This window comes from Lissotriton helveticus, chromosome 2_1 (assembly GCF_964261635.1).
Source record: "Lissotriton helveticus chromosome 2_1, aLisHel1.1, whole genome shotgun sequence".
Taxonomy (NCBI): Eukaryota; Metazoa; Chordata; class Amphibia; order Caudata; family Salamandridae; genus Lissotriton; species Lissotriton helveticus.
The window spans coordinates 655,092,606-655,107,405 of NC_136059.1; the positions used below are offsets into that span (position 1 = coordinate 655,092,606).

The following is a 14,800-nucleotide window of genomic DNA, read 5'->3' on the forward strand; positions in this document are numbered from 1 at the left end:
AAATCTTCACAACACAAAAAATAATTAAGACATTTCGAAAACCTCTTAGAGGATTTGGACAAGCTCTTCGAATTTACACAGTATTAGTTTTGATCCTATATTAGGGGTATCGACTACTGCCCATGCCAAGATTAGAATGTTCATCTCAGTCAGATGCATCCTTAGTTCATCACACTCAACAAACATAATGACTCAGAGAAGGGGATATTTAATAACAGGTGGGGTGGTAGTAACCAGAGCCGCAGAACCACGAACACATGCATGAACTGAGCAGAGGCATTAGCATGCATGATTCCATTCTCTTCCTGTGCGCAGGCGCAGAAGGGCGGCAGGCACGGGTGTTTAATGAAACTGCATTGTCCACAGAGCATACCCAATCATGTCAACTTTACAAGTTAGTGTATGAGTTGCACACTGCACAGCTTGGAAACATGGAGTTGCGTTTGCGCCTCCATGTTTCAGAGCTGTGCTGTCTGCAGCTCATGCACTAACTCACAGAGTTAGCAAGTTAGTGTAGCGAGCGCAATTTTCTTGAAAACTGGTGCCCCCCCCCCCCTTTCATTCATTTGCAAGGACAGCAAGAGAGCTTGCTATTGCCTTGGGTGTTGGCAAAATCGGGGAAACAGACTAGACTTTAAACTATTAAGGGCATATTGTGCAATGCAAACAAGAAGTGTAAAATGCATGCGCATATGTATAGGTATATTGTAAATTGAGTGCTACTCTCAAAAAGACTTTAATGCTTTATTGATCAAGTAAAACATTTCACAGAACAACCTGCATAATTAATATTAATTAGACAGCCACTATTTGTGACCCACTGATATGGGATACAAAAACAGGGATGGTGGCCTGCAAGAAACAGTAGACACCCATCCCTGTTTGCCTTCCAACATTGGAAACCTATTTCTAAAGTAGCTTGTGTTCCTTAAAGGAACACGTTCAGGTTTAAAAGGAAAATATATATATATATATATCTACTTGAGAAGGCATTGGTGGGAGGGATCAATCTGTGTCCTTTGAAATACTATATGCTCCCCCTGAGGTCGCCCAACATATTTCTCATTGTGGAAGAGGTCTCCGGAGACCCTTTACGAATGTTACCACCTACTTTTAAGGGTTGGCAACTGGTCAAAGTTAGCGACCATAACTGCAGATTAAAATCATTCACAAATACCATACCGAAGCACACTTAGAAAGGAACGCCCCTTTTGCAAAACCTTCCTAACTGTGGTTCGGTATGGGTCAGCCAACCAATTTTCCAGGTTAGAAATGCACTTCCGACTAACAGAACGGGTTTGGTACGTTTTTAAAACACATTGTGTGTTTGGAAACCCTGTGACTTTGCGAATTGCAGGTTTGCCAGAGTAAAACGGTTTCATACATCTAGTCCGTGATGCCCAACCATAACCACTGCTAGTTGTTTGTGTTTCTTCATGGGTAGCAGCATTGTCTAGGCAATCGTTCATCTGGCAATGCTCCCACTGGACATTTCTTACACCTCTCCCATGCCTGTCTACGGCTACTTTTAAGGGTGGTTAAGAAGACCAGCTCCTTCACTTTCACCAAATTTGGGCACTACTACTTCCATGCCTTCTCTTGCTGCTGGCCACCATACAGGACTTGGCTTTTTTTTTTTTACAACATTGCTATCTTCTCCTTTGAATGCCGTCTTTGTCTTGGAATGCAAGTAGGGGGGGGGGGCACCATTATTTTCCCATAACACTTGTCTTCTGTTTTTTTTCTGTCACACGTGTTGGCGAGGTCTGTGTCTGAGTGGCACAGCATGAATTCCTCCTTGTCATCAGGATTCAGGACGCTCCCCGTTTGTGATGCAATACCTGTTTACCAATATAGCGCTTGTGCCACCTTCACCTAAATAGATACCGTTTTGCTCCGTTCCTTTCATGCACTGGTGACAATTCGCTTGTATGCATTAGTATATCCTAATTAATGTGCAGAGTGTAATTGTCCTCCAACATGTAATTAAGGACTACATATAACTTAAAGAAGCTTCTATCTACCTCACTGTTTACTGCCCCAAGAGAACTGAAATGAAAAGGAGGGACAGAAAAAGAAGTACTCTGTATAATATCGATGACTAATTTGATGTATATAACATTTCTTCTAATCTCGTCTCACTTATTTGTCCGTCTGCAGATACGCCCTGTACATCGCTTCCATAATAGGTCAGAAGCACTGACCAATTTCCCTTGAACGAAGCCTACCATCCCCCCATCTCTTTCATCGGATATGAGTATAATTATAAGATTATGCTTCAAAAACTTCAAATTACAAGACATCAGTTTATGCTTTTTAAGCAGTGACTTGTACATTGCGTGCTTCTCAGCCACATTGAAGTTGGTCACAGCGCACAGGCCTATCAGTCACGGATGTGCCTCTGCTAATCAGCACACAGCACAAGCCTCCGCTCAAAGACCTCTCCCAACAATCTACTGCAGAGGAAGGAAATGGGAAAACCATCTTGCAAAAGAGACCAATGGCTTCTGCCAATCAAACTTGTAGAAGAGGCCTTCCAGGCCATATACAGCTTTTACACTGGCATGCAGGTCGTCACATTTAATTCAATTTAAAATCTACTTTTGGTGGTTCTTTTGAAATGAAAATGGCATTAAATGTTGCAACGCAGAATAAACAAATGCATTGGAGGTCTTAAATAGTGAAAGCTTATTGACACCCCATGTATTAGAAGCTAGTTCATAGTGGGACACTAGATAATGGACTAGCCATTTGGGACCTGTAATTCACTAGATGGGAACAACACTTGAGCCAGAAACATAAGTAAAGAAGTGACGAGGTGTGTAAGGTACGGAGGGAGGTTCAACTAATTTCTCCCTGATCCTCACAGACTAGCGATCCCTCCATTGAACACTGTGAACAGCTGCTTTCTAAGATAGTCGTGTTGTAGTTCTGGGATGATCAATGCAGCAGACTGGCCAACGCAGGTTCTCCTTCCAATGGGCAGTAATGCCGCTACCTTTTATCAGAAGCAATCAGGGGTTTCTAACGTCTTTAATCAAGCTTATGTGGATCCAAGTGGCTCTAGCTGTAGATCTTTTTCATTGACCTTAACTCACATAGTAAGGCCAGGCTTTTGTGGGTTTTTTAGATGGGCAGGGACTTGTTCCTCCTGCCCGATTTAGTATTTTGATACTGGCCCCATTTTCTGGGTATAAATTTCATGGTGATTCCTAACCAAATGTTTCCCAATAGTGAGTGTCCTTATGTCTTGGGTGGGTATGCTCATTCTGATTTACTCACAACAAGACCACTTTGGTGGGTGTTTGGCAGCTGTTTGAATTATAGGGTTGTCTGTATTTTAGGCTTGGCAGATAGCTGCTGGTGATTGATGGTCAGGTTTTGTTGCTCTATTTTTTTAGCATGAATTGGCACATCTAAGGTATTGGTCACAGGCATTGGCTTTACTACCTTTGTCCATCTTCTTCTTAACAGATGTCTGAGAGAGGTAAAATTCTGCCATTCAAGGGAGTTATTGGTTAATAGTACATGGTAAACTAAGAAATATTGTCTAACTTGTATTGGTTGTCTGTACATTTATGGTCACTGTGGAAGTTTTTTTACATCCATGGGTCTCTATATTCAAAAGTAGGGCATGTGAAAGTTTAACAGTCCACAGGTCTTTACAGTGGAAAAGCCTAAAAGCTATATCCACTGTAGCAAGGTTGTCTGTTTCATAGGAACAACTGGATTACATTATTACATTTAATAGTGCTAAATTTAGATAGGTAACAGATAGAAAAATATTTCAAGGACACTTTTTAATAGTTAGACAAACTTCAATTTAATGGTAAAGTTGATTACATCTAATTATTAAAGAAAGAGTATTTGAGAAAAATCACTATTCTCTTCCTAAAGCTTCTAAAGGCCTTTCTGTAAGTATATCAACTGTCTACGTGGCCTAGCAGCTGATGGCTCCCTCGTAGTGAGGTGTGCATTGCTCCCAGGACAAAGACAAAAGCCTTGAGTGTGGGGATTTATTCTCCTTCACTAGACAGAATTGCCGGGGGGCTGTACCCGGACATTTGGTAGACTACAAATGAGGCCTCCCCTGTCACAGGCAGATGTAGTTCACACCTAGATATGCCTCCTCTATTATCCCTCTTTGCAGGCTGGCACCAATCCCTGTAGGAGAGAGAGCTGCCCCAGAGCTTGTTTAGATTAACCACCACCTCTAGTGGCCACAACGACCTCTGACCAGGGGAAGAAAGATTCTGCCTTGTTGGATATAGGGAGCTAGGGGTACTGTGTGATAGCTTACAGTAAAACTCAAGGGAAGTGCTGCAAAAGTGGGTAGAGTCACCCCTGGAAGCGTATGCCCCACTTTTTAGGGAGTGGCCAGGAGCTGCTCACACAAGCTGGTCTGGGCAAAAACTGTGACTTCCCCAATTACCTCCTCAGGACACTATTAGACCTGAGGAAGATTCAGAAGAGGACTGCCCTGCTGTCTGAAGGCACGAGAAGACAGAACCTGCTCTCATGGGCCCGAGAAGTGATTCAAAGTGTCAGTTGGCCGACCTCTTGTTTGAGCTATACAGACAACACCCTTCAGGTGGCCTTGCATCCTGCTTTCCTGCTGACCAGTTTCAACTAGACGTGCCCTGGTACCTCTTGCTGGCCTCTGCTGGAGTGAGTCCTAACCACCAAGTGTACTCCTCGCTGCCAAACTCTAGAACCTGGGACTTAGAAATGTTTCGCCAAGTTTTTACCCTGAGAACGGACAAGGAAATGGGACCAACCCTCCCAAGCCGATCCATTGAGGCTGCATCACCTCTGGGATTGAGTTTGATGCAGCTCTCACTATGTTCACCGGCACCAATGCTGAATGAATCTGTCATCATCAAACCATCTTTTGCTGCAGCTTGCAGTTTTCAACCCGTTGAGGAAATCCAACTTTCAGAAAAGTTCCAAAGTCCACACATAGAAATCTTCACCAACGTTGAATGGAAAACTATCAATGTCGAGGATTGTTTGCGTGTGAAACGTTAACTTTTTCTACTCTGAACTTTTCCCACCTTCATCGACGCCTTCACCGCGATCCCATTCTATGATTCCGATCAACTTCCCGCAAATTTTCGCCCATAGTGTTCTGCATAAGTCCACTGAAGATTTTCTGCTTCTCCGAAATTTCCAAAGGTACTTTTCTTATTGGATGGACCTGGTCCCTGTATCCAACTTGTGCTCCATCTAGGTCAGGCGTAACTTTCACCTTAGCGCTGGACGAGCCCAACCAAATGAATGCAGTTGCCGCTAATTTCCTCTTGGCACTCTTTTTATTCCATCTTTAAAAATTCATAATTCTACTTATTGAATTTTTAGAAATTGGTTTGGAGTTTTTCTTGTGTTGTATTTTGACATTTATAAAATGTGAGTACTGATTATATACTTTACATATTGCCTGTAGATGTATGCCTGGCTGCTCTGTGCCATAGCTACCAGAGGCCTGAGTTCCGGCTTATTTAGTGACTCTTGTAGTTCACAAGGATTATAATTATTATTTGAGTTGTGTTCTCATCCCTTTCAGCTAATAACCCAATTTGATACAATCGGGTTTCTGCCATGGAGGAGAAGTTGGCTCCCTTGTGTGTGATGACATTTGGTGGTGGCGGAGTTGATTTCCCTTTTTGTTTTTGTTTTTTGTTGCCTTCTAGGAGTGCTTTGCCTGGAAAGATGTTCTTGAGTTTAGCATGTTCTGTCACTTAGTTTAGGTGATTTTACTTTCAGACAGTGCTTGTATTGAACCATGGTGGCCCCGATTCAGTTGTTTAAGAATTAAGATGGCCTGGGGCCTTCAATTAAATTGTAACTTCTGCTGCGAGCATTCCCTTTTTTCAGCTTTGGGGCATACATCTTGCGTTTTGGCTGGAAGTTTGCAAGTTTCAGACTGGTTTAGGTGGACGGTTCAAGCATAGACTCATTTCCTTTAGTTGTTTCTGAGATTTGCTGTGTTCAAACATTTGATGCCAGCTGAGTGTATTCTTTTCTCACCCTCTTTGATTTGGGGCTGGTGGTGTTGCCCTTTTGAAGTTTAGCTGTTTATGTCTTTTTGGTTCTTTTTAGAGTCGATTGCTTCTTTTCTGATCTTAATACTGCACGTTCTGCATGGCAGGAGGCATTATTCCAAAGATGTGGCCTGGGGTGCAATGAATGCACTGAAACACTTGCTGTGCAGTGTAAATAGGCATGAATTATATATAGACGATAGCTCGCTAAAAGTGTATATCTGTTTACAATTAACAACTTAGGTGCCCCAATCTATGTCTACACGTTCTGCTGTGAAGTACCTGCAATCCTCGCTACTCGCTACTGATGGAAGCATTTTCACTTACGTAAATGATTTCTTCCTCTGCTTGGTACCTATTTATTAATCAAACATCTTCGTTAAAAAAAATAATCAAAAACAAGTGTTAGAACACTGCCTTGAGACGTTCTGAAAAAAACACAGGGTGGTGAAACCTGGAGTCACATTCAGAGAGAAAAAAGACACTTTCAGAGTAGGAGGAAGCAAACTGTTCATCACGCGACAACGCGTTGCGACTAACCCTGCACAGCTAAAATTTGGAATTGGGAGTAATCTCCCGTACTTCAGCAAATAACCGGAATGTCTTTATTTTTCTATCCTTAGAGGCGATGCAATCTCAAGTCTGTCAAGCCTGAAATGGCACTTCCCGCTTTAACGCCGACAATCCCACCCCCAATGAAGCAACTCCTCTGTCCTTTGGTAGTGGACATAGGTCTCTTTCCGAGGTCCGCTCTAATGCACTAACGAGGTCAGAGGTCCAACAACTGAGGCAATCTGAGGCATTCAGATAAATTCACAACATTAACAACAGGAGGAGTGGTCGAACCAACACAGGAGTAGCATAAGCATCCCAACCACCCCAGAGGTAAACAATTGCGGTATTTCGGTAGGTCAGCAGATGATTGGTGAGAAACACTGAAACTGAATGCTGCATGATGGAATATGAAGAGATGCTTCAATGTTGACTTGAAATAAGCATGGTATCAATTTGGTGCTATCAGATAATACCACTGACTTCCTCTTCGGTACCCCTGGCTCTGACAATTCTACCCCTGAACTTATGGGCCAGGATATGAGAACCCTGTGAGCCTTCTGAAGTCCCCTGTCCTTGCCCATCTCCCATCCCTCAGCCCTAAATCAATGCCTGAGGAATGTATCAGGGAGAGATTGGTGGGCAAGTCTACGATGTCTTTGGAGATCAAAGGCTTCGTCATGTCTCTTCCACTACTCCTTTGCACTTTGGCGAATCGAAGTTGATGGAGGGAAGTAGGTTTTCTAAAAATATCTAATGCAGCAGCATCTCCTCGGTCTGTGGTGTGTGGAAATCAAAGACAGCACTTTAATGTGATCATGTGTTAAGGAACACATGGCTCGCCACACACACTACAGTACTGTCCATCAGTCAGGATGCCGAAACTGTGCAGTCTGTCTCCTCACTCCCTCTCTTTATGGTCGCTTGGGGATGCTGAGAAAAATGGTCGAATACATCTCTCTTTCACTTCTGTAGTGTGTGTGTGCTGCTTAGGTTTTTGCCACAGAGTTAGCTTAATTCCATATATAATGTTGCCATGAGGCTTCAGTCCTGTGTCCATGCACTCTGTCCATTCCAAAAAAGCACGACTGACCAAGGGATTACATGAGAAATTTCAATGGGGTACATGAATAAGTGTCTCAGATACTCGAGGATGCCTCTCTGACTCACGAAAGTGGGTTCCTCAAGCCAGGTGAGAAGAACCATATAGAGATTTATAAAGTGGGACCGGGAACTCCACCCTCCGTCACTCATATATCTCAAGCACAGAGCTTACTCGAAATATAAAGCAGACACACAACAGCGTGAATGAGTAAAACACTTTGTGCCCCTTGTACCTTGTATGTCTACTTGGAGCATGGAGCATCGCTTCTTTCACACCAGATTTAAAGGGCGTTATTAGAGAAGCCTGTTGCTTCTAAGAGCGCAGACAGATGCAGAACCCACCACTGCCGGCTCTTTTCAACAAAGCCCTTGAGTGACACCTTCCCTTCTGCAGCCCATCCATTCCGACCCTTTGTGTCTTGGGCATCACTGAGAGAAAACGTCACGTGTCCTGAAATGCACTTTCTTTAAATATGCTAACGTGGGTGATAGTTGGAGTCTACATAGTCCTCGACTGGCAAATCTGTGCAGAGTTCTTCTTAAAGCGTATTTTGCTGCCCAGAACTATGAGTAATTGTTGCACTTTGTATGTCTTGCACTTTACACGTGACAACGAAAATGAGTGCACTTTCTGTGTCAACAGTAATGTACAGCAATTTATACGTCTCTCCACCTGAACAGCAATCAGAGCAATTGCGGGGATGTGCACACCAACTGGGAGCTTAACAACTCCTTCCTGCCACTTCAGAGGGTGTCTCCACTCTCAATAATGGAAACTTTCCCATAGCGCCGCCGTGTAGTGATGCTCGCGGTCTTAGTGCTCTTAACCAGGGCTGCTTCCCGGCTCAGTGCTAGGCATTCATCGAGCTGAAGCTTCTGATAGCAGAATCGACCATGCTGTAAGCCTTTGCCAGGCATGAGGTTTAATAAATGTCACCTGCAACTTGTTTAACTCACTGAGCCACCTTCATGACAATAAACACGAATTATCGCGGGAATAGAAACTGTTCTGTTCAGGGTTCGTAGATCTGCCTCTGCAGAACCCACATTCGAACAGTATTCGGCGCTGTTTTGGACGGTGGCCGAGCTGTCATCTAAACTACACTTGACCTTTGCCATCAGTATCAGGGCCAATAAGGGCCATCTGCTTCTGTGTCTCTTTCTGGTCCTCCATGTTTAATCTGGAAGAATCTGCCCTCTGTGGCTCGAATGTTTAAATAGAGTTATAATCCTTCTGTCAGTGCCCCTTCTCCCACTCAACGGGGTGGCATTTATAGCCCCCACGCAGCAGGCTATTATGCTCCGATACAGCACGTTCAAGGGGAGGCCCTTTAATTAACAGCTGACAACACATTGGCCGTGGGCTCTGTGGCTGTAACCCAGACCTTCTCTGCATCATGGGCCTGAGCCTCCGTTGTGGGTGGGACGGAAGTGACGATCTGCACCCATATTGACCAACTCCGAGGTAAACACCGTTAGGGTCATGCTGAACAATCTATAGGACGAGGACGGTGGTTACAATGTTGGATACAAAGTTTTCCTTCCAACAATCAAGCTATTTCCTTCACCCGTCATTGCTTGGAAGTGAAAGGCGGGAAACATCATTTACCACGAAGGCATTACCACTACTAACATTTACCACGTGACACTTACCACGCAGGGTGCCTTCCACGCAGGGTGCCTTCCACGACGTCTTTACCACGGGCTGGGGGGGAGATGTGGTATTCCTTCGAGTCGTTCTGCGTGGGCTTGGGGGGCAGAGGGGGGCTGGGGGGGGTCTCCCCCCCCAAAAATAACAAGGGGGGGCTGGGGGGGGTCTCCCCCCCAAAAAATAACAAGCAGTTTACTTTAAAAAAAATAACGAACATAATTTTAAAAGAAAAAGGAAAGAGCCTCCCCCAAAGACGTGCCGTGTACGTCAAAAAAACAGTCCTTTTTTTATTTTGGTATACGTGTTTTGACGCTTGTTTCAATGGAGGATGGAAGTAAGGGCTCGTAGAGAAAGACGTGCAGGTAAGACGTTTCTAGGCGTAGTAAAATCCTACGTTGTAAATACCAGCGTGGTAAAGCCACTTGCGATGTAAAATTCGCGTGGTAAAGCCATGCGTGGTAATTGAAATCGTGGTATAATCATATATTCCCTTTCTGTATTAAATGAGCTTCAGGCGAGGAATTCTGCTAGAAGTCACATGCTGCATTCCCAGCAATCTGATTGGCTGCATTGCTCTCAGCATACAGTGTGTGAGCTAAATCTATAACTGTAAAATACAACCGTTCCCTTCGAATTGTAAATCCTGCCATTTAATGTTTGCACCCAGTTTGTGTCTCACTCCAGACTTCATTGCACCGTGAAGAACTGACCGGATAAAACATGTCAGCCAGTAATCAGACTGTTGCCTTGTTTATGCTCAATAAAATTGGCACTAGCTCATCGTTATCCGTGTCTAATTCAGACTTACATGCTTCACGTGAGCCCATCGCTTCACTCAAAAATGTTTAGACTGGGTTTTAGAAGAATGCTGCCTATTTTTTGTTCTTGATAATCTAAGATGTTTGCTTCAGACATAATATGCGGGCGGGTGAAGATATCTATAGCACTGCCCCCTTGAACCTGTGACACAAATAATTAATATCTAATGTGCAATGAACATTGAAATGAAATCTCCATGTCCGTGAAGCCACCGTGTACTCACCGGGTTACACAGAGCAGCGTGCTGTGGAAAGAGCCCACTCGCACCAGCAGCGTCGGTGAAAGGCTCCGTGCTGTGCTGGCTTGTCCTGGGGTGGAACCGGGAGGCATGTCTGCCTGTGGTCATGTTATCAGCTATGCTAGTCAGTGAAGGTCGAAATGAGAACAAACAGCGGAGCAGCCGGGCTTGCACAAGTCAGAAAACCCAGGCTCCTCGGCGCACCGCCGTGAGGGGGCTTTCACTGCCCCCGCCATTCGAGCCTGCCCCGGCGCCGGGGGCCTGCAGGTGGAACCTCGGATACAAGTGGCGGCGGCGCTGCTGGGGCACAGCTTCACGGGGTCAAAGTTCAAAACTCTCAAGCAGAAGCCAGTGAATGCCAAGATCATCGAGGGAACAAGCATCAATCGTTTATGGCAAAGAAGAGCAGAATTCAGTCAATTAAACAATTACAGTGCCACGAAAGAAATTGCATTTTTCATCCCGGTGTACTTGCCCTGGGGGGGGGAAAAGGGCAATATTGTTCCTCGAGCTCAAATGGATAAAAAATGATGGCGGTCAGAGGAAACTAAGGCAAGGAGTCGTCGTAAGGAAAAGGGCACGAGGCCTGGTGGGTTTTAGACTGGCTTCCCCTCAAAGACACGGAGCTAGGCCTTTTGCCGAAGAATCGGGAGGGGGGGGGGGTGGACGAATGAGGGTGGCGGTCGCAGATAGGAGTGGGAGGCTGCTGCGCCACTGCTTCCTCAGTGTTTAAAATATACATGGAGTGAAAGGTATGTCCCCAAAACAAGTCGATCAATGTAAGTTATATCTATTTTTTACATTCATTTTTAACCTGACTGTTCTTAATCGAGTCTGCAGAACGGATCGTGTCAAAATGTAGAATAAAGGGGAAGCCTCGTCTAGTGCATGTCTGATATATAGTTCACTAATGCCTTATGCCTGTCACACGTCGTAAGAAAAACGTAAAGAAGCACAGAGTGCTGGTAGATCGCGGCGGAGTCCATGCCAAGGCTCACACATGTTACATTCTAAAAAATGCTGCTAAGCAGAAAGCTAGGAAAAGCTGCATTTCAAGAGAGGGCTGTGCGACTTTTCGCATGCGAGTGATTTCATAGCAACCAAGCAACAAAATGACCGCAGCACTCGGCAAATATTTTAAGCGCCTGTAAAGCGCTTGCATTCAGACGAGGCTTCTCGCCGAGACACGAGGCGCCACTCCACAGAGCCTCTCCGCTTCACCAGAAACCGAAGAAGGGCGCCATTATATTCAAACCCACGTGCATGATGGAGCAGAGCTAATCTACTGAGTGGGTCCCTCAAAGACGCCCTTAAAATGCACGTCTTCCATAAAATGCGCAGGCGGAAGAAATACAAAGCCAAACCCAAGCTTTCGAATTGTGCAACTCTGCGGCGATTAGTTACTCCCAAAGCTTGCTGGTGCATTACACCGATCACTCCCATGCATTACAGGCCAGGGCTATGCCAGTTATTATCTGCCTGCTCTTGGAGTCACAGACCAGAGCCAGAGGCGAGAACCTATAAGGAGAGGCAGGTACATGGTGCCCACCAACACCTCCGTTGAAGTGCTGTAATATTTTAGGACCTTAAACGCATCGAGATAGACTTTGTGATCAGCAGTGGTAGTGACAGAGGAGAAAGGCTGCAATTCTGGGTCAGTGGGCCCATGCAGTGCATTATGCGCCCTCGGCCGCTCTGTTGTCTTGCACTGTGCCTTCAACGCTAAGTTCCGTGTTCCATGTAGAATAGCCTTATTGCAGCGTCAGTCTAGGCCTGTTGAGGTTCAGGGAGTGTGCCCTGGTTAAGTACAAGACAACAACAGAAAGAAAAGGCCCCTTACAACAAAAAAAGGGGATGGAGAGAATTAAGTAGGGAACATGGGTTAGTGGACGCCCTTCTAGAGTCCATCAACTAAGAGAGCTTGTCATTATTTATAAAGAATGAAATAATCAAGTAACACTGCTGCTTCTTACCTTTGTTAGACTTCTTTATATGTAATGCGTTGTACTCCTATTCACATATATTTGTATTGGTAGCAGTAAAGCAATATACATACAACAATGGTTAAAATTATTTTGTCACAAGTGGTCCTTTGATAGTCATTCACTATCCTGAAAAAGTACACGTGGCAAATTGTGGTGTTTTAAAACAATTGTGTAGGTTTCATAGCAAGGCAAGGACTTTTCATGCAATATATACAATCGTATACCCAATAAACTATACCACAGACCAATTGTAGCACATTTTAAGCACTTTTTTAACGTAAATTGGTAACCTTTGGTCTGTTTCTTTTTATTTTGACTAATTCCATGCAGGCACTAGATGGTTGCTGCTGAAAGTTCATTAACTACACAGTCCTAAATGGGTTAGTCCAAAGGTGCACCTTTAAGTAACTAAAATACTTTAATGATCCAGTGGGAAAAGATTGGTTTCCATGGTGCGTTTCAGCCTTCCTCGAGGGCCGTATCAGAAAAGTGTTCCAACTAGACTTATTTGGGACTATATTATTAGTCCCATTAGCATCAAGGAAGTGTTGTGCTATCCAAGGAATTGATTCCCAATTCAAGCTATTAAGGGATATTTTCTTTCTATTATTGCCATTTGAATTGCAGAAGTTTAACCACAGGCAAAAATTCACCAATATAAATAATTACAAATATATATGTTTAATTTAAAAACCTCTGCAGTGGTCCCCCTGGACATTAAAAAGGCGTCCGATAATCAGTGGTGGGACTATTTGTGGGAGGTCCTGAGAAGGATAGGTCTGGGCCAAGAATTTATAGATTTGGTTCGTCTTCTGTACTGCCGACCAATGGCCCCCGTTCATAACAGCAGCCTGATATCAGAAGGTTTTCATATTGGAAAAGGCATGAGACAGAGCTGCCCGCCGTCTCCACTACTTTTTGCCATAGCAATGGACCCACTGGCAATCAGACTGCAGTGGGATATGGTCCAATGGGGTATCGCCATCCTTGGCCATACGTATGCGGTCTCCTTATATGTGGACGAAGCATTTTTGTATATCTGTCACCCGTAAGAGGCAGTACCAGAGCTCCTGGAGGTGCTAAGCCTGTTTGGAGCTGCCTCGGGGCACCAGATTAACAGCCAGAAGTTGGTCATTTTCGCTTCTCTGAGTATACAGGTGGCCCAAAAGTTGGACGCTCAGTATTCTATGAATATGGGAGCAGTCATTACAGGCCTGGAAGTATCCATTTGGTTCTGGAACCACGTGCCCCTCTTGATTATGGTGTGAGGAGCCTTGGCGAGGACTGTGGTGCTTCCGAATTTCCTCCATGCCCTTAAAAACTCATTTTGATGTATCCGGAAATCGGTCTTCGACACATTAATCGGTCTATTGATCTCATTTCTCTGGACTGGGAAGCGCTTGAGGGTGAAGCTGGAGGTGCGTACGTTGGATATGGATCCGGGGGACCTGTGCCTGCCCGATGTCCATCTTTATTATCTTGCGGGTCTGCTGCAGTATGCGGCGCAGTAGTGTACTGAAGATCCCAATATTGAGAAGGCACTGATTGTGGGCTGGTGTCTTGAGACGGAACTCCTGCAGTACCTGATGATGGGTACACAAACTTCCCCCAGACTGCCCATTTGTGATCCACCAGGTTGCTGGAGCTTGGGGGTGGATGGTTACCGTGGTGATACACAGAGCCCCATATGCCCAGCAGCTCCCTCTTAGCCGGATCCCGGGTTTCCATCGAATGCAGTGTGTCATAAACTTCACGAGGTGGCACAAGGGAGGGTGTACAATGACTGGGGATTGGTACCCTAACTCGACCTTCCTCTCTTTTAAATATGCAAAGGAGTGTTTTCGAGTGCCAGATGGACATTTTTTGCACTATGCAAAAATATCATGGACGTCTCGCGAAATATGGACCACGTTCCCGGATGAGCCAGAGGAGACGTGAACCCTGGCACTGATGCTAGATCCAGGCTCCTTTAGGGGACTAATCTCCAGCATATACAAGGCTCTGAGGGCAGCCCGAAGGATCAATGTATGAAAAATTCAAGATAGATAGATGGCTGATTTAACATCACTGCTTAATGGAAAGCAAGTGGAAACAACAGTTAGCACAGGTTCGAGAAGTGGCTAGCAACACATGCTTTAAGCGCATTCAATTCTTCTATTTACATCACATGTGGTGTGGGTCCCGCAAAGTTTTTGTATATGACCTGCGACTGTGCTTGCCTTCAGACATATTGGTGGACAATGCTGCGTGTGTTGCAAGAGGTCACGGGTATGGGTATCAAGACATCAGTCAAACACTGTCTCCTAAGTGTGCTCTCGACACCCAAGTCAGGTGCTCGTATGCGCTATAATTTCGCTCTCTTGGGACTAGTACTAGCCAAATGATGCATTGCCATACACTGGCCCCACCC

General features: G+C 44.9%; 1 protein-coding gene across 19 annotated transcripts in view; it reads right to left on the reverse strand.

Annotated features, from left to right (window-relative positions):
* Positions 1-14,800, reverse strand: part of MEF2C (myocyte enhancer factor 2C) — a 566,275-nt gene that overhangs the window by 257,866 nt on the left and 293,609 nt on the right. The window contains exon 1 of one of the 19 annotated variants that reach the window (XM_078675346.1): positions 10,391-10,618. The exons of the other annotated variants lie outside the window; for them this stretch is intronic. The gene's annotated coding sequence lies outside the window, so the exon portion shown is untranslated. Of the gene's footprint in view, positions 1-10,390; positions 10,619-14,800 lie in introns of those variants that run through there. 19 annotated transcript variants of the gene reach the window in all.